The sequence below is a fragment of the Petromyzon marinus genome, chromosome 55, assembly GCF_048934315.1.
Source record: "Petromyzon marinus isolate PM22_M1 ecotype Great Lakes invasive population chromosome 55, UKy_Petmar_22M1.pri1.0, whole genome shotgun sequence".
Lineage (NCBI taxonomy): Eukaryota > Metazoa > Chordata > Hyperoartia > Petromyzontiformes > Petromyzontidae > Petromyzon > Petromyzon marinus.
This window is the reverse complement of record NC_133721.1, coordinates 2032600-2053043: the sequence shown is the minus strand read 5'-3', so window position 1 is coordinate 2053043 and position 20444 is coordinate 2032600.

The following is a 20444-nucleotide window of genomic DNA, read 5'->3' as shown; positions in this document are numbered from 1 at the left end:
CTGGAGTTTCCAGACCTCGCAAACTTAATATGGCCTCCCCAACCAGCCCATAATCCTAATGAAGTTATTTGGAGGAGGAGGTGTCTCCGGCACATGAGTCAACCTCCAGACCTCCCTACAGTGTTATCATTGTTACATCGGTCTCAAGTTAAGTTAGATTCCTGTCAATGGTGCCAAGTTTCTTTACCAAAATAACATACAGGAAATACGCCTTTTGGCGTCCTCTGGTCTAACACCGTTTGAGACGAGGCTCAAAAGAAAGCTGTCCCTGGTGTGGACCAATCAGTTTCAAGGACAATGCATATATTATCAGAGTATGTTTTTTGTTTGCATTCTGACCACAAGCATCATGGTTAATGCAGACATGATTCCTTGTAAAAGGTTTCAGTTTGGTGTTTTAACATCTTAACACCTGTTTTGTTGCCAGTAAAAACGGGAAAAACCTATTATCATACAGGAAATACTCAAATACCCATTAACGAATCAATTGTGGTGCTGCTCTCTCCTCCCCATGTGACTCCCCAGACCGTCGCTCGAAGGGGCAGCGAAAGAGGTTCCTCGTTGACACAAGACTAGAAGCTAAGCGCCAGATTCTGGAGCTTGAGATGATCCTGCTGGATCATTGTGCACAGCAGCAGGCCAAATATCAGCGGGAGCTGCTGCAATTCCAGAACAGCACCGAGCTGAAGAGCTTCATCATCCACCACCAGCAGCAGCAGCAGCAAAAGGCAGAAGAGCAGCAGCAGGCAGAAGTCAGCACCAATAATGAGGATGTGAAGCAGACAATGCAGAATAGCAACAAGGTTGAGAACGAGATCGAAGAGATGGAGAAAGTGGGGGAGAGAAATGGTATGAAGAAAAAACGTGGGAGTAGGAAGAAACATAAGAACAAGAAGAAAGTTCTGGAGGAGACAGTGAAAGAAGAGGTGGCTGAGAGAGAGGGGAGTGAGGGAGAGCCCATGCAGGAAGTGGTGGAGGTTGGGACGATTGAGGTAGAGATGATTGAGGCAGTGGCTTTGGAGGATGTGATGAATGAGGTAGAGTTGAATAAGGTAGAGGTGTTAGAAGGAGATGGCAAGCGGGAATTAGCGAAGGAGGCAGAGGTAGCGGTGATTGAGGTAGAAGCAGTGGCCAAGCAGGAAGTGGTGAAATATATAGCGGCCAATGTCATAGAGGGGATTGAGAGAGATGCAAAACAGGTATTAGCAGAAGAGGTAGAGCCAAATGCGGTCGATCGGAATGAGGGAATGGCCAAACAGGAAGTGGCTAAGAAAGTTGATAATGTTGTGGAGACAAAGAAAGAGGGAGAGGATGGTCTTCAGAGGAAACGTAGGAATAGGAAGCTACGAAGGACTGATATGAAAGTGCGGGAAGTAGAAGAGATGAAGGAAAACGAGATTGAGGGAGAGGGGAATGATGGAGAGCCCAAGAAGGAAGTGGCGAGTGAGGTAGTGGTGATTGAGGTAGATGCAGTGGCCATACAGGAATTTGTGAAAGAGGTAGTGGCCAATGTCGTAGAAAGGATTGAGAGAGATGCCAAGGAGAACTTAGGGAAAGAGGTAGAGGAAAGTGAGGTAAATGGGAATGAGGGAATAGCCAAACAGGAAGTGGCTAAGAAAGTTGATAATGTTGTGGAGACAAAGAAAGAGGGAGAGGATGGTGTTCAGAGGAAACGTAGGAATAGGAAGAAACACAAGAACAAGAAGAAAGTTCTGGAGACAGTGAAAGAAGAGGTGGCTGAGAGAGAGGGGAGTGAGGGAGAGCCCATGCAGGAAGTGGTGGAGGTTGGGACGATTGAGGTAGAGATGATTGAGGCAGTGGCTTTGGAGGATGTGATGAATGAGGTAGAGTTGAATAAGGTAGAGGTGTTAGAAGGAGATGGCAAGCGGGAATTAGCGAATGAGGCAGAGGTAGCGGTGAATGAGGTAGAAGCAGTGGCCAAGCAGGAAGTGGTGAAAGATATAGCGGCCAATGTCATAGAGGGGATTGAGAGAGATGCAAAACAGGTATTAGCAGAAGAGGTAGAGCCAAATGAGGTCGATGGGAATGAGGGAATGGCCAAACAGGAAGTGGCGGAGAAAGTTGAGAATGTTTTGGAAACAAAGAAAGAGGGAGAGGATTGTGTTCAGAGGAAACATAGGAATAGGAAGCTACGAAGGATTGAGATGAAAGTTCGGGAAGTAGGAGAGATGAAGGTAAACCAGATTGAGAGAGAGCGGAATGATGTAGAGCTCAAGAAGGAAGTGGCGAGTGAGGTAGAGGCGAATGAGGTAGAGGTAGCGGTGATTGAGGTAGATGCAGTAGCCACACAGGAATTTGTGAAAGAGGTAGTGGCCAATGTCATAGAAGGGATTGAGAGAGATGCCAAGGAGGACTTAGGGAAAGAGGTAGAAGCAAATGAGGTAGATGGGAATGAGGGAATAGCCAAACAGGAAGTGGCTAAGAAAGTTGATAATGTTGTGGAGACAAAGAAAGAGGGAGAGGATGGTGTTCAGAGGAAACGTAGGAATAGGAAGCTACGAAGGACTGAGACGAAAGGGCGGGAAGTAGAAGAGATGAAGGAAAACGAGATTGACGGAGAGGGGAATGATGGAGAGCCCAAGAAGGAAGTGGCGAGTGAGGTAGAGGTAGCGGTGATTGAGGTAGATGCAGTGGCTACACAGGAATTTGTGAAAGAGGTAGTGGCCAATGTCGTAGAAGTGATTGAGAGAGATGCCAAGGAGAACTTAGGGAAAGAGGTAGAGTCAAGTGAGGTAAATGGGAATAAGGGAATAGCCAAACAGGAAGTGGCTAAGAAAGTTGATAATGTTGTGGAGACAAAGAAAGAGGGAGAGGATGGTGTTCAGAGGAAACGTAGGAATAGGAATAAACACAAGAACAAGAAGAAAGTTTTGGAGACAGTGAAAGAAGAGGTGGCTGAGAGAGAGGGGAGTGAGGGAGAGCCCATGCAGGAAGTGGTGGAGGTTGGGACGATTGAGGTAGAGATGATTGAGGCAGAGGCTTTGGAGGATGTGATGAATGAGGTAGAGTTGAATAAGGTAGAGGTGTTAGAAGGAGATGGCAAGCGGGAATTAGCGAATGAGGCAGAGGTAGCGGTGATTGAGGTAGAAGCAGTGGCCAAGCAGGAAGTGGTGAAAGATATATCAGCCAATGTCATAGAGGGGATTGAGAGAGATGCAAAACAGGTATTAGCAGAAGAGGTAGAGCCAAATGAGGTCGATCGGAATGAGGGAATGGCCAAACAGGAAGTGGCTAAGAAAGTTGATAATGTTGTGGAGACAAAGAAAGAGGGAGAGGATGGTCTTCAGAGGAAACGTAGGAATAGGAAGCTACGAAGGACTGATATGAAAGTGCGGGAAGTAGAAGAGATGAAGGAAAACGAGATTGAAGGAGAGGGGAATGATGGAGAGCCCAAGAAGGAAGTGGCGAGTGAGGTAGAGGCGAATGAGGTAGAGGTAGCGGTGATTGAGGTAGATGCAGTAGCCACACAGGAATTTGTGAAAGAGGTAGTGGCCAATGTCATAGAAGGGATTGAGAGAGATGCCAAGGAGGACTTAGGGAAAGAGGTAGAAGCAAATGAGGTAGATGGGAATGAGGGAATAGCCAAACAGGAAGTGGCTAAGAAAGTTGATAATGTTGTGGAGACAAAGAAAGAGGGAGAGGATGGTGTTCAGAGGAAACGTAGGAATAGGAAGCTACGAAGGACTGAGACGAAAGGGCGGGAAGTAGAAGAGATGAAGGAAAACGAGATTGACGGAGAGGGGAATGATGGAGAGCCCAAGAAGGAAGTGGCGAGTGAGGTAGAGGTAGCGGTGATTGAGGTAGATGCAGTGGCTACACAGGAATTTGTGAAAGAGGTAGTGGCCAATGTCGTAGAAGTGATTGAGAGAGATGCCAAGGAGAACTTAGGGAAAGAGGTAGAGTCAAGTGAGGTAAATGGGAATAAGGGAATAGCCAAACAGGAAGTGGCTAAGAAAGTTGATAATGTTGTGGAGACAAAGAAAGAGGGAGAGGATGGTGTTCAGAGGAAACGTAGGAATAGGAATAAACACAAGAACAAGAAGAAAGTTTTGGAGACAGTGAAAGAAGAGGTGGCTGAGAGAGAGGGGAGTGAGGGAGAGCCCATGCAGGAAGTGGTGGAGGTTGGGACGATTGAGGTAGAGATGATTGAGGCAGTGGCTTTGGAGGATGTGATGAATGAGGTAGAGTTGAATAAGGTAGAGGTGTTAGAAGGAGATGGCAAGCGGGAATTAGCGAATGAGGCAGAGGTAGCGGTGATTGAGGTAGAAGCAGTGGCCAAGCAGGAAGTGGTGAAAGATATATCAGCCAATGTCATAGAGGGGATTGAGAGAGATGCAAAACAGGTATTAGCAGAAGAGGTAGAGCCAAATGAGGTCGATCGGAATGAGGGAATGGCCAAACAGGAAGTGGCTAAGAAAGTTGATAATGTTGTGGAGACAAAGAAAGAGGGAGAGGATGGTCTTCAGAGGAAACGTAGGAATAGGAAGCTACGAAGGACTGATATGAAAGTGCGGGAAGTAGAAGAGATGAAGGAAAACGAGATTGAAGGAGAGGGGAATGATGGAGAGCCCAAGAAGGAAGTGGCGAGTGAGGTAGAGGTAGCGGTGATTGAGGTAGATGCAGTGGCCACACAGGAATTTGTGAAAGAGGTAGTGGCCAATGTCGTAGAAAGGATTGAGAGAGATGCCAAGGAGAACTTAGGGAAAGAGGTAGAGGAAAGTGAGGTAAATGGGAATGAGGGAATAGCCAAACAGGAAGTGGCTAAGAAAGTTGATAATGTTGTGGAGACAAAGATAGAGGGAGAGGATGGTGTTCAGAGGAAACGTAGGAATAGGAAGAAACACAAGAACAAGAATAAAGTTCTGGAGACATTGAAAGAAGAGGTGGCTGAGAGAGAGGGGAGTGAGGGAGAGCCCATGCAGGAAGTGGTGGAGGTTGGGACGATTGAGGTAGAGATGATTGAGGCAGTGGCTTTGGAGGATGTGATGAATGAGGTAGAGTTGAATAAGGTAGAGGTGTTAGAAGGAGATGGCAAGCGGGAATTAGCGAATGAGGCAGAGGTAGCGGTGATTGAGGTAGAAGCAGTGGCCAAGCAGGAAGTGGTGAAAGATATAGCGCCCAATGTCATAGAGGGGATTGAGAGAGATGCAAAACAGGTATTAGCAGAAGAGGTAGAGCCAAATGAGGTCGATGGGAATGAGGGAATGGCCAAACAGGAAGTGGCGGAGAAAGTTGAGAATGTTTTGGAAACAAAGAAAGAGGGAGAGGATTGTGTTCAGAGGAAACATAGGAATAGGAAGCTACGAAGGATTGAGATGAAAGTTCGGGAAGTAGGAGAGATGAAGGTCAACGAGATTGAGAGAGAGCGGAATGATGTAGAGCTCAAGAAGGAAGTGGCGAGTGAGGTAGAGGCAAATGAGGTAGAGGTAGCGGTGATTGAGGTAGATGCAGTAGCCACACAGGAATTTGTGAAAGAGGTAGTGCCCAATGTCATAGAAGGGATTGAGAGAGATGCCAAGGAGGACTTAGGGAAAGAGGTAGAAGCAAATGAGGTAGATGGGAATGAGGGAATAGCCAAACAGGAAGTGGCTAAGAAAGTTGATAATGTTGTGGAGACAAAGAAAGAGGGAGAGGATGGTGTTCAGAGGAAACGTAGGAATAGGAAGCTACGAAGGACTGAGACGAAAGTGCGGGAAGTAGAAGAGATGAAGGAAAACGAGATTGAGGGAGAGGGGAATGATGGAGAGCCCAAGAAGGAAGTGGCGAGTGAGGTAGAGGTAGCGGTGATTGAGGTAGATGCAGTGGCTACACAGGAATTTGTGAAAGAGGCAGTGGCCAATGTCGTAGAAGTGATTGAGAGAGATGCCAAGGAGAACTTAGGGAAAGAGGTAGAGTCAAGTGAGGTAAATGGGAATAAGGGAATAGCCAAACAGGAAGTGGCTAAGAAAGTTGATAATGTTGTGGAGACAAAGAAACAGGGGGAGGATGGTGTTCAGAGGAAACGTAGGAATAGGAATAAACACAAGAACAAGAAGAAAGTTCTGGAGACAGTGAAAGAAGAGGTGGCTGAGAGAGAGGGGAGTGAGGGAGAGCCCATGCAGGAAGTGGTGGAGGTTGGGACGATTGAGGTAGAGATGATTGAGGCAGTGGCTTTGGAGGATGTGATGAATGAGGTAGAGTTGAATAAGGTAGAGGTGTTAGAAGGAGATGGCAAGCGGGAATTAGCGAATGAGGCAGAGGTAGCGGTGATTGAGGTAGAAGCAGTGGCCAAGCAGGAAGTGGTGAAAGATATATCAGCCAATGTCATAGAGGGGATTGAGAGAGATGCAAAACAGGTATTAGCAGAAGAGGTAGAGCCAAATGAGGTCGATCGGAATGAGGGAATGGCCAAACAGGAAGTGGCGGAGAAAGTTGAGAATATTGTGGAGACAAAGAAAGAGGGAGAGGATTGTGTTCAGAGTAAACGTAGGAATAGGAAGCTACGAAGGATTGAGATAAAAGTTCGGGAAGTAGAAGAGATGAAGGAAAACGAGATTGAGAGAGAGGGGAATGATGGAGAACCCAAGAAGGAAGTGGCGAGTGAGGTAGAGGCAAATGAGGTAGAGGTAGCGGTGATTGAGGTAGATGCAGTGGCCACACAGGAATTTGTGAAAGAGGTAGTGGCCAATGTCGTAGAAGGGATTGAGAGAGATGCCAAGGAGGACTTAGGGAAAGAGGTAGAGGCAAGTGAGGTAGATGGGAATGAGGGAATAGCCAAACAGGAAGTGGCTAAGAAAGTTGATGATGTTGTGGAGACAAAGAATAAAGGAGAGGATGGTGTTCAGAGGAAACGTAGGAATAGGAAGCTACGAAGGACTGAGATGAAATTTCGCGAAGTAGAAGAGATGAAGGAAAACGAGATTGAGGGAGAGGGGAATGATGTAGAGCCCAAGAAGGAAGTGGCGAGTGAGGTAGAGGTAGCGGTGATTGAGGTAGATGCAGTGGCCAAGCAGGAAGTGGTGAAAGAGGTTGTGGCCAATGTCGTAGAAGGGATTGAGAGAGATACAAAGCAGGAATTGGTGAAACAGGTCGAGGCAATTCAGGTCGACACGATCGAAGAAAAGGCCATGCAGGTCTTGATCAATGAGGTAGACAAGAATGAGCTAAAGGCCAAACAGGAAATGGCAACAAAAGTTGAGAACGTGGTGGAGGAAATAAAGCAGGAAGGGGCAAATGAGGTTGAGGCATATGAAGTAGATGCCATCCAGGAAGTGGCAAAAGAGGTAGAGGAGATTGAGGGAGAGGCCAAGCAGGAGGTGGTTATGGAGGTAGAGCCGAATGAGTTAGAGGCGAATGACGTAGAGGTGATTGAGGTAGAAGTGAAGGTAGGGGATATTGAGGTGGAGGAGAGTGAGGCGATTTTGGTAGAGGCGAATGATGTAGAGGCAATAGAGGTAGACGCAAAAGAAGTAGGAGCTATTGAGTTAGAGGCAAATGAGGTAGAGCTGAAGGAGGTCGACACGATTGAAGACGATACAAAGCAGGAAGTGGTGAATGAGGAAGGAAGATGTGAGCAACCTTGGAGGGCAGAGAGTGTTCAGGAAGAGAAGAAAGAGATTAAGCACTTCCCATCTTCTAAGGGAGAGAGAAAGAACAGTTTCTGGCATTGGGCAATTTGGAGCTTCATGTGCTGCACACGGCAGCTGGAGAAAGATGAAGAGGAGAATGAACGAGGAGGAGACAGAGGGAAGGAGCACCAAGACGAGGAGCTGGGAAACAAGAAGAAAGAAAAGTGGTGGAGACTCCACAGAGGGAGAAACTAGCGTGTTCTCCCAGACATAGACATTGAGACGTGGTTGTATGGACATGTATATTTATATATGTATATATACATTTCAGTTGAAATAAAAACGTACTTATGTTTCTTGAACTCGACTTCTGGTATAAAATATGTATTACCTAAGCTATCAACAGAAGGTTTGTACAGGATTAACTGCACTTGTGGCAAATGTTATGTTGGGCAAACAGGACAAATGATCAGCACGAGACTAAAAGAACATCAGAGAAATATTAAATACACACGTTTCAACAAGAACACTCAATCCACTGCTGGATAAAGCCCTCTCCATGCTGCGATTCCTCACATCCCTGTGATGTGGCAATCCATTCAACTCCTGTAAGCAACCTATTTTTATTTGACCAGGTAAGGCCCACTGAGATACATAGCTCTTTTCCAGAAGCAGCCTGGCCACATATGATTGCTCAACGAGGTGGCTTATGTGAAAATTCATAGCAGTCATTATCCCAACGTGACCATGGGGAGAACATGCAAACTCCAAATACGGGAGACCCTTGAATATCACGAGTTCATAGTTCGTGGTTTAGACCTATCGCCGGCAAGCTCTATGTATATCAATTTACCTATCATGGGGATTAGATTTGGTCTTTATTGGGTATACTGTACAAGGAAGTACTATATCATCGTGTGATATCGTGGTGGGGAGCAGGCGAGGGGATTATTTGTTTACTAGCCTTTTGCCCGTCCAAGCATGGGTGTATTGCAGTAAATCTGAAACTTGCAAGCGCAAAGCAGACCGCGAAGTGATATTCATTGCATCCATTTGTGTGCAATTTGTAAGCCCGCGGTGACAGACCTATTTCATTTAAAGGTTATAATCCCTTGTTCATCATGACGTTGTTTTTACTTAGATGTCTCAATAGCGTTATGGAGATCGCGTTACGTGAGGGTTCTGCCTTTGTAGTGAGTTTATAAGTTGACGCTTAGGAGGGGAGAGGAGGCACCTCGCCCCCCCCCCCCCATGTGGAGTGATGTCACCCGCTAATTATTATCAATGGAGGGGGGTGTCCATTTGGAGGACGTCACCTGTTCATGATTAATAATGAGGGGGGGGGGGGGGTCCATGTAGAGGACATAACCTGTTTATGATTATATTCTATGGGTCCTTTGGTAAAGCCACGTAAATAAAAAATAATAAAAATATCACGACGTTTCGATCGCAACACAAGCAATCGTCTTCAGGTCAGGTGAGAGAGAAAGTTGCTGAGACAAGGTCTTATATAGGCCTGAGATAGGTGCATCAAGGTAGGTTGGTGGAGCTAGAGATGGTCCAACCACAGAGGCTGGGACAGTGGTCTTTGTATTGTGAGTTTAGCAAACTCCTCCGCCATCTCCGTTGAGTACTCTCTATTAACTTATTAAATATTTAAACTTGTTATATACAATAGAACCCCTCTTAACGACCACCCCATGTTAACGAGTAATCCCTTAACGACAGGCCTCCATAGAGCCCAATGTTTACTGTATAGTAGTGGTGTATAATAGTGGAGTGCCTCTGTAGAGCCCAATGTGTTCCCTTACCGATCATTCCCATTGCTAGCGACGGGCTGCTGGTTTATTCTCCTTGACACGAGATCAGCAAGGTATCATGGTTCATGTGTGGCAGTTTCACCACCTGTACGCGATCACGACAGTCGACGCGGCTGACCGGGCCCCACGTTTGTGGTGAGGCACCACGGGGGCCAACGTTTTCATGGAGAAATTTGAAAGTGATGCCATCCAGACTGCCACTCTACGCCCGACGTTATGGAAGAGGTACGTGGATGACACTTTTATCATCTGGCCACATGGCCGGCCTGCTCTAGACCAATTCCTCGACCACATCAATTCCATACACCCAGCCATCAGATTTACCATGGAAGTCAAAAAGATGGCAAGCTACCCTTTGTGTATGTCCTTATTAAAAGGAGACCTGATGGTTCAATGAGCCACTCTGTCTACAGGAAAGCTACCCATACGGATGCTTACTTAAAACCGGATTCCCACCACCATCCATCCCAGAAGAACTCCCTCATCAAGACTCTATACCATAGTGCCCAATGCATTTCCGACCAGGAACACATTGCCAGTGAACTCAAGCACGTACACCAAGCTCTCAAGGCTAATGGTTACTCCGACTACACAATCCGCAAAGCCATCACTCCAGCAATGAAGAAGAATCCTCTTGAGGAGCCATTCAAAACCATCACCTTACCCTACATTGCGGGGGTCACAAAAAAGATCTCCAAAATCCTGAATAAACACTAGATCCAGGCCCGATTCAACACAGTACATAAAATCCGTGATCTGGTTCCGTCTGTAAAAGATGTGGTTCCAGACATACAGTACCCGGGCGTCTACAAACTAAGTTGCCTCTGTGGTAGCAGTTACATTGGAGAAAACAAACGACATATCTCGGACCGCATCCGTGAACATAAAGCAGACTTGAAACATGGTAGGACGAACACCTCAGCCATGGCAGATCACTGTTATAATTCAGTGGGCTCACATGACATTGACTTCTCCAAGACGGACGTTCTCTGCAAGCCATCCGGCTACCATGAGAGATTCGTTCATGAGGCCATCCACATATATAAACAGAGAGACAATTTCAACCGAGAAGATGGATTCTGGCTTAGTAACCATTGGAAAGATGTTATAAACCATTTCGGTTCTTGATTTCGGTTCTTGATTGTATTTTATGGTGACTTTCAGACCGCAGTCCATTCGCTGGCACTGCCTCTTAATAGCTTTCACACGACGGTCAATGGTATGGTTTATAGCATGTTATATAATAATAAATAGTATAACATTGTAATGTTTAACATAATTCATAAGGCAATATATAGTATCGTAATTGTATAGTGAATATACAGCAGTGTGGTATACAGTAGGGTTGGTAGAATAATACATAGTGTAATATTACAAGTCTAACATTTTACAGTCTAAAGTATAGGGTAGTGTAAAGTAACGCATTGTATAATTCAAGGGTGGGTTTGTCTATGGCAGTGTAGATTATGGTGAATAGTCGTGTAATGTTGGAAAATTTTAGTTCGAGACATATCAATATCATGCATAATGTTCGAGCTTACATTGGGCTGTGTATACGATATTATACAATGTAGTTTAGATTGGAAGGTATAACATTACAATGTATAGTAGTCTAGTTTATGGCATGGTTGTAACGCAACACAGGACAGAGCAGCGCATCGTGGCTGTTTCTCCCCCCTCCTCCGTTCCGAGCATGGATGGACTCGTCCGTCTGAACGAGGCTCGTCGCTCTCCATGGTGCTAACGTTTGAAAGAAGGAAAAAACCGCCACCCATTTTTTCGCCATAGGGCATTGTAATGTATAATGACTTATTGTTAGTAGCTCAGCTGATGGGAGAGTATATAGAGTTTATTGATAACATTGATGTAGTTATATTTTAGTTGTATTAATTCGTTTACTATATGGTATTCATTATATAGTGTAGTGTATACCTAGTTACTTTATGTTTATAGCTCAACTTTTTGAAAAATATATTGAGTACATTTATTATATTGATGTAGTTTATACTTAGTTTTTTTCACATCGGTTTATTGTATGATAGTTGGGTAGTTGCAGTCCTTTAGCGTCCATATACTAAATGCCTCGCTTGATATGTAAACTTTGACTTTAATATAGCTATTTCCGTGACCAGTCGCATGCTAATCTCTCACATTAACATCATGCTAATCTCCCAGTTACATGCTAATTTCTGACTTTAACACCCTGCTGATCCAACACTTTAACACAGCTATTTCAATGCTAAATTATCCTGTTTGATATGTAAACTCCTTTGTCAAGGCGCTTTACCTCTCACACCTAGCCTAAAAGGCGCTGTGAATCTTAGCAGCGTTCAATGAAGCGCTCTGCTGATTGGAGAGTATATAGAGTTTATTGATGACATTGATGTAGTTTATACTTAGTTTTTTTTCCACATCGGTTTATTGTATGATAGTTGGGTAGTTGCAGTCCTTTAGCGTCCATATACAAAATGCCTCTGTTGAGATGTAAACTTTGACTTTAACATAGCTATTTCCGTGACCAGTCACATGCTAAACCCTCACATTAACATCATGCTAATCTCCCAGTTACATGCTAATTTCTGAATTTAACACCCTGCTGATCCAACACTTTAACACAGCTATTTCAATGCTAAATTCTCCTGTTTGATATGTAAACTCCTTTGTCAAGGCGCTTTACCTCTCACACCTAGCCTAAAAGACGCTGCGAATCTTAGCAGCAGTTATTGAAGCGCTGTCGTCCCGACAGTTCTGTTCCTTCACCTGAAGAAGGCTACTTGTGTTGTGGCCGAAACGTCGTGAGAATTTTTTTATGTTTTATTTTTTATTATTTTATTTCCATTCTACGTGACTTTACCGAAAGAACCAAGAAGTTGCATAACGTTGTTGCATGCTTGGGCTCCACGTGCCGAAATTACCTTTTAAAAAACGGCTACCAGTCTCATCAGATCTCAGAAGCTAAGCTTGCAGCGCCCAGCCCTGATGGTAACCCGGAGATACAAATTAATATGGAGAACCAAATGTTCGCTTGTGACGACCAAGACTACGCCTGTCCTCCCAAGGACAGGCCTCACTGATTCCGAAGACTTTTATTTTCAGGAGGGTCCTGCCGAGTTTTTTTGCAGTAGGGAGGCGATGTTGTGCTGTGCAGTGCCGGAGAGTAAGCTCATGCAGCCGGTCCACCCTGTCCTCTCTCCTCCCGTCGGGACGGGTCGGTCACAATAGCGTTCAGAAACACCCTCCACGTCACAACACAGTTCAATTTCTCAATCCGGAGGTCAGCTCAAATCTGTACTGTGGGCGTTCCCTTGTATTCTACTGTGTACGTGGGGCTCTGGGTCCAATCCCCTGATCACCATTGCATTCACTTAAATAATAATACATTCTCCTGGCCACCCATAGAAAATAAGAGTGCGCAATTATACGTGTTATTCATCACAGGCGAGCTCACACCGGCTACACTTACAGCTTAGGGCCTCGCATTAAGAGAGGGGGGGGGGGCTCTAAATACGAAACAAGAAATGGACACGAGGTTTCGAGTTTTAACATAATTGTTTAAAAAAATTAATATCGGTGAGAAAAAAAGACTCTCCAAAGCAGTTATTTTCATTCTGCTGACAAAAATATACAGGCATTCATAGAAGGGGCCTCTTAAGCTTGACAATGGCATAGGGCCCCAGCAATGTCATCATCCGGCTCTGCTGCCGAGTGTCATCCCAGTGAAGTAATTTGCAGGTAACTTTAGCATTGGGATGCTTGGCCAATACCCAGTTACATTGTGATTGTGTGTTTTCTAGCTACGTGAGCAAAGTGGATAACCCATACATCCGCAAAGTGCCAGTCGGATGATTAACCAAGGCCCTTCTTGTTGCGAGGGTCAAAGATCACCGCTGCAACACCCTGCCACCTGAAACGATAATAGTTCGCTTATAATTATGATTTTTTTTATTTTAGTGTGCACATTTACACGCGATAATCACATCTCATCTCAAGCATTTTAAAAGGGCACCCTCAGTGGCAACTGTTCTCTGTGTGACACACGGTTATTCAGCACCTAACCTGCAAGCAGGTCAAGTGCTCTTTGCTGCGAGCAATCCCAATTGAGTGATTCGGAGTGAAGTTTTTTTTTACATGCCAATTTTCGCCTGTGATGCTGACACACGATGGCCATACTTTATTTTAAATAATGTCTTGGGATCGTTTTTATTTTTTTACATTGAATTTTAGTGAGTAAATCACGAGCCCGTTACAGTGCGCCACGGGACTGCACGTCATTCGAGTGGTGCATTCACAATGCAACCGGACCATTTATTAGGGGGGGCTGACGCGAAGGGGTGGAGTGAGGCCCGCGGCCCCCCATAAACTGGTGGGGGGGAGAGGGGGGCATTGTGACAGGCGTAGAAGAGTTGTAGTTGTAATCTGCTCCACGTTTGTCTTGATAAAGGAGACCTGTGCAACCTGCTCGGTGTGATGTGCGTGCTCCTCGGTGTGTGACGTGCGTGCTCCTCGGTGTGACGTGTGTGCCGCTCAGTGTGATGTGTGTGGGTGTAGGAGAGGCCCCTTACCCTGGTGCATGGCAGTCGATGACAAGTTCTACCGCTTGATCTGCGATGGCTACTGCATGCAGCCACCCCCCTGCTGTCCACCGCAAGTGTAAGCCGCCGCCCCCCCCCATACCTCCGACGCCAGGTTTTATCCACTGCTGGACTGATGCGTTTCTATTGTCGATGCAGGTGGCTGACGGAGGAGAGTGCGAAGTGTTTGTTCTGGGAGATTCTTTGGTTTTAATTGTAGTGATTCAATTAATTGATTGAACAATTGCTTAAGGGTGAATTATGTGATATGTGTTATTGGCAGTGAGTTGTGCTGGCTGGTTCAGTATCGTTGACATTGCCATCATTAACCCTCTTAGTCTGGAATGTCCTACTTCCAGCCGTACGTGATGTTGCGACCCACAGACTCCTCACATACATTGAGGGGAAAAAGTATTTGATCCCCTGCTGATTTAGTACGTTTGCCCACTGACGAAGAAATGATCAGTCTATAATTTTAATGGTAGGTTTATTTGAACAGTGAGAGACAGAATAACAAAAAAATCCAGAAAAACGCATGTAAAAAATGTTATAAATTGATTTGCATTTTAATCAGGGAAATAAGCATTTGACCCGTGTGCAAAACATGACTTAGTACTTGGTGGCAAAAGCCTTGTTGGCAATCACAGAGGTTCGACGTTTCTTGTAGTTGGACCACCAGGTTTGTACACATCTCAGGAGGGATTTTGTCCCACTGCTCTTTGCAGATCATCTCCAAGTCATTAAGGTTTCGAGGCTGACGTTTGGCAACTCGAAACTTCAGCTCCCTCCACAGATTTTCTATGGGATTAAGGTCTGGAGACTGGCTAGGGCACTCCAGGACCTTAATGTGCTTCTTCTTGAGCCACTACTTTGTTGCCTTGGCCGTGTGTTTTGGGTCATTGTCATGCTGGAATACCCATTTATGACCCATTTTCAATGCCCTGGCTGAGGGAAGGAGGTTATCACCCAAGATTTGACTATACATGGCCCCGTCCATCGTCCCTTTGATGCGGTGAAGTTGTCCTGTCCCCTTGGCATAAAAACACCCCCAAAGCATAATGTTTCCACCTCCATGTTTGACGGTGGCGATGGTGTTCTTAGGGTCATAGGCAGCATTCCTCCTCCTCCAAACACGGTGAGTTGAATTGATGCCAAAGAGCTCCATTTTGGTCTCATCTGACCACAACACTTTCACCCAGTTGTCCTCTGAATCATTCAGATGTTCATTGGCAAACTTCAGACGGGCATGTATATGAGTTTTCTTGAGCAGGGGGGCCTTGCGGGCGCTGCAGGATTTCAGTCCTTCACGGCGTAGTGTGTTGCCAATTGTTTTCTTGGTGACTATGGTCCCAGCTGCCTTGAGATCATTGACAAGGTCCTCCCGTGTAGTTCTGGGCTGATTCCTCACCGTTCTCATGATCATTGCAACTCCACGAGGTGAGATCTTGCATGGAGCCCCAGGCCGAGGGAGATTTACAGTTCTTTTGTGTTTCTTCCATTTGCGAATAATCACACCAACTGTTGTCCCCTTCGCACCAAGCTGCTTGGCAATGGTCTTGTAGCCCATTCCAGCCTTGTGTAGGTCTACAATCTTGTCCCTGACATCCTTGGAGAGCTCTTTGGTCTTGGCCATGGTGGAGAGTTTGGAATCTGATTGATTGATTGCTTCTGTGGACAGGTGTTTTTTTATACAGGTAACAAGCTGAGATTAGGAGCACTCCCTTTAAGAGTGTGCTCCTAATCTCAGCTCATTACCTGTATAAAATACATCTGATAGCCAGAAATATTTCTGATTGAGAGGGGGTCGAATACTCACTTCCCTCATTAAAATGCAAATCAATTTATAACATCTTTGACATGCGTTTTACTGGATTTTGTTGTTGTTATTCTGTCTCTCACTGTTCAAATAAACCTAATATTAAAATTATAGACTGATGATGTATTTGTCAGTGGGCAAACGTACAAATCAGCAGGGGATCAAATACTTTTTTCCCTCACTGTAGATCCCTGTCACACCCCACTGTAAACAGGCAATTGATCTGACTCCCGGGCACGCAACTTTATCCGGGCCTGCCCACCATCGTGAAGGTCCTTACTCATTGTGAGCAGATGGTAAGGGACTCTGAAAACACGAATAACAATCCAGAGCCCTGGCCTACTGATTGTATCATAGGCCTTGCCCAGGTCGGCGCTGCAACACTACACATGTAACGCATGGATTTGTTACACTGTTCAACCACACACACATACACATTTTAAATAAAACAAGTTCCTTATTTGTAAAAAATAATCAGAGTACCAGTCATCAAATAGGCAATTGACACTTGGTCCAAAGAATATGTGATACTGTAATAGAAATACATGAATAGCTAAATTCAGAATTTAGGTTAATAAGGCATAACCCAGTGCACAATATGACATTCATGAAAAGACAAACAGTGCAACAAAGGAAATCAGCTTTCAGTCTGTATCAGACGGTCTCTGACGCTAGTGTTGAGAAGGTGACATGGCAGGCGTTTAGAAATCCGCTGTGCCGGTGGATGTAAAGTCGTTACACACAGTGTCTTTCGAACAATACAACAGTCAGGTGCTTGATGCAGCTGGTGACTTTCCAGGTGTTGTAGGGTATTGACGATGTGTAGAACGATGAAATTGTACTTCTCAAATGTCAGGTGTTGTTGTGCTTTGACGATGCGTAGCACGATGGTTTTCCTTCAGTATCCAACGTATAGAGGTGTCTTCACCATGATAATTATTCACAAGCTTGTTGGTTTACAGTCACGTTTTTTCTAAACTCATGTGATTCATGGCACGTGACCTTGCAGCACAGTTTTGAGCAATGCCTTTCCTTCTCCAAGAGGCACACATGTATCCTCTCTTTCCTCCAAGATTTTTTTAGCAACACACTTTAAGTCTTCTATATTTCAGAAATCTCCACTGTTTTTCCACTATATCGTTTCCACTGCTTAACCACTATACCTCTGAGTGGTTACTCAGCGTTTCAGCCATTCTCGTGCAAGGAACGACTTCTGTTGAGAGCAACCTCACATGCACGGGAGCACATGCTATCCAGCCAACATAAACATGAGGGTTGCCCCTCTGGTTACTCAGCGTTTCAGCCATTCTCGTGCAAGGAACGACTTCTGTTGAGAGCAACCTCACATGCACGGGAGCACATGCTATCCAGCCAACATAAACATGAGGGTTGCCCCTGGCTCTCTGGCCCCTCTGGGCACTCTCTGGGCTCCGGGCACCCCGGCCCTCCTCTTCTCCTCTACTCCCTTGATCTTCTCCTTCTCTAACGTAGTCCACTAATATACTAATTGTATGCATGGACCAGTGTATAAGAATTAATAGTGTATTTCTTATCCGAGTCATGCTATCTCTTGTGAAACAATGGACATCTCATGAATTTAGGCAGACCTCCACAGCTTGGTCATCAATCCATCTTTTTTTTCGGAGATAACGGAAGTTTATGTTTGGCCTGGAGTTTCAGACCTCGCAAACTTAATATAGCCTCCCCAACCAGCCAATAAATCTAATGAAGTTCCGAAATGGTTTAAAACATCTTTGCAATGGTTCTTAATTAATTGTATTTTACGGTTACCGTCAGACCGCAGCTCTTTCGCTGATATTGCCTCTTAATACCTCTCACACCACGGTTAATGGTATGGTTTATAACATTGAGTATAACAACGCATTATGGCTGTCTCTCTCCCTCTTCCGTTCCCGAGCATGGATTGAGTCGTCCGTCTGAACGAAGCTCGTTCGTTGTCCGTGGTGCTGGTCGTTGATGGGAAGAAAAACCGCCATTTTTTGCAATATGGCATTGTGATATATAACGACTTATTGTTGGTGGCTCAGCTGATTGGAGAGTATATAGAGTTTATTGATAACATTGAGGTATTCTTAGTTTTTTCGGTAAAGTCACGTTGAAGGGAAACAACAAAATAATAAAATATATATAACACTAAAAAATTCTCACGACGTTTCGACCATAACTCAAACGGTCGTCTTCAGGTGTGTTGGTTTGCATAAATTTATTTTTAAATGGCGCATTTATTTATTTATAAATGCATATCCGACCAGGAACACATAAGCAGTGAACTCAAGCACGTACACCAAGCTCTTAGGGCTAATGGTTACTCCGACTATACAATCCGCAAAGCTATCACTCAAACCATGAAGAAGAACACTCTTGAGGAGCCTTTCAAAACCATCACTTTACCCTACATTGCGGGGATCACAAAAAAATCTCCAAAATCTTGAATAAACACAAGATCCAGGTCCGTTTCAACACATTACATAAAATCCGTGATCTGGTTCCGTCTGTAAAAGATGTGATTCCGGACATACAATACCCTGGTGTCTACAAACTAAGTTGCCTCTGTGGTAGTAGTTACATTGGAGAAACCAAACGCCATGTCTCGGACCGCATTCGTGAACACAAAGCAGACCTTAAACACGGTAGGACCAACACCTCAGCCGTGGCAGATCATTGTTCTAATTCAGTAGGCTCACATGCCATTGACTTTTCCAAGACAGAGGTTCTTTGTAAGCCATCTGGCTTCCATGAAAGATTCGTTCATGAGGCTATCCACATATACAAGCACAGAGACAATTTCAACCGAGAAGATGGATTCTATCTTAGCAATCATTGGAAAGATTTGATAAACCATTTCAGGTCTTAATTGATTGTTCACGCTTACAGTGGCTTTCAGACAGCATACATTATAAAAAATTTCGTCTCCCCCCTCCTCTTTTCAGAATATAGATGGACTAGTGCTAAATAAACTGCCAAATCGTTGCGCGTGGCGCTAACGTTTTTATAAATAAATAAATGCGCCGTTTAAAAATAAATTTATGCAAACCAACACACCTGAAGACGACCGTTTGAGTTATGGTCGAAACGTCGTGATAATTTTTTGTTTTATATATATTATTATTTTGTTGTTTCCCTTCAACGTGACTTTACCGAAAAAACTAAGAATATGAATTACTGCAGTCACGAAAGCTTTAAATCAAAACATTGAGGTAGTTTATATTTTGGTTTTCATTGGTTTTACTATATGGTATTAATACTGGAAAGAACGAAGTTGTAAACTGAGTGTACCAACCTGCAATAGACAAAATTCCAATGTTCCTACCAGCCCACCCTGCAGGGACCTGTTTATATAGTGTAGTGTATACCCAGTTGCTTTGTGATTAATAGCTCAGCTTATTGAAGAATATATCAAGTACAATTATTATACTGATGTAATATACACTTAGTTTTTTCCCACATTGCTTTACTGTATGATAGTTGGGTAGTTGGAGGCCCTTTAGCGTCCATATACTAAATGCCTCTGTTGATATGTAAACTTTGACTTTAACACAGCTATTTTTTGTCACAAGCTAATCCCTAGCTATTTCAATGCTAAATTATCCTGCTTTCTAGGTCATTCACACCTATCACCGAGCTTAAAAGACGCCACGAATCTCAGCAGCACTCATTGAAGCACTGTCGTCCCGACAGTTATGTTCTTTCACCTGAAGAAGGCCGCTTGTGTTGCGGCCGAAACGTCGTGAGAATTTTATTGTCTTATTTTTATTTTATTATTGTATTCTCATTCTACGTGACTTTACCGAAAGAACCAAAGAAGATAAACAGATACTTTAAACACCTTCATTTGGAAGTGCACGCTTACGTTTACTATTTGCAAAACATAAACCAGGATCAATCCACTGCTGGATGAAGCCCTCTACATGCTGCGATTCCTTGCGTCCCTGTGATGTGGCAATCCATTCAGCTCCTGGAAGCGACCTATTTTTATTTGACCAGGTAAGGCCCACCGAGATATATAGCTCTTTTCCAGAAGCAGCCTGGCCACATATGATTGCTCAACATAGTGGCTTATGTGAATATTTATAGCAGTAATTATCTTAACGCATGTTTTTAGATGTGGAGAAAAAACCGGAGGACCTGGAGAAAAGGATACGTGACCATGGGGAGAACATGCACACTCCAAATACGGGAGACCCTTGAATATCACGAGTTCATAGTTCGTGGTTTAGACCTATCGCCGGCAAGCTCTATGTATATCAATTTACCTATCATGGGGATTAGTTTTGGTCTTTAGCGGGTATACTGTACAAGGAAGTACTATATCATTGTGTGATATTGTGGTGGGGAGCAGGCGAGGGGATTATTTGTTTACTAGCCTTTTGCCCGTCCAAGGATGGGTGTATTGCAGTAAATCTATTGCAGTAAATCAGACCGCGAAATGATATTCATTGCATCCATTTGTGTGCAATTTGTAAGGCCGCGGTGACAGACCTATTTCATTTAAAGGTTATAATCCCTTGTTCATCATGACGTCCTTTTTACTTTGATGTCTCAATAGCGTTAGGGAGATCGTGTGACGTGAGGGTTCTGCCTTTGTAGTGAGTTTCTAAGTTGACGCTGAGGAGGGGGGAGGAGGCACCTCGCTCCCCCCCCCCATGTG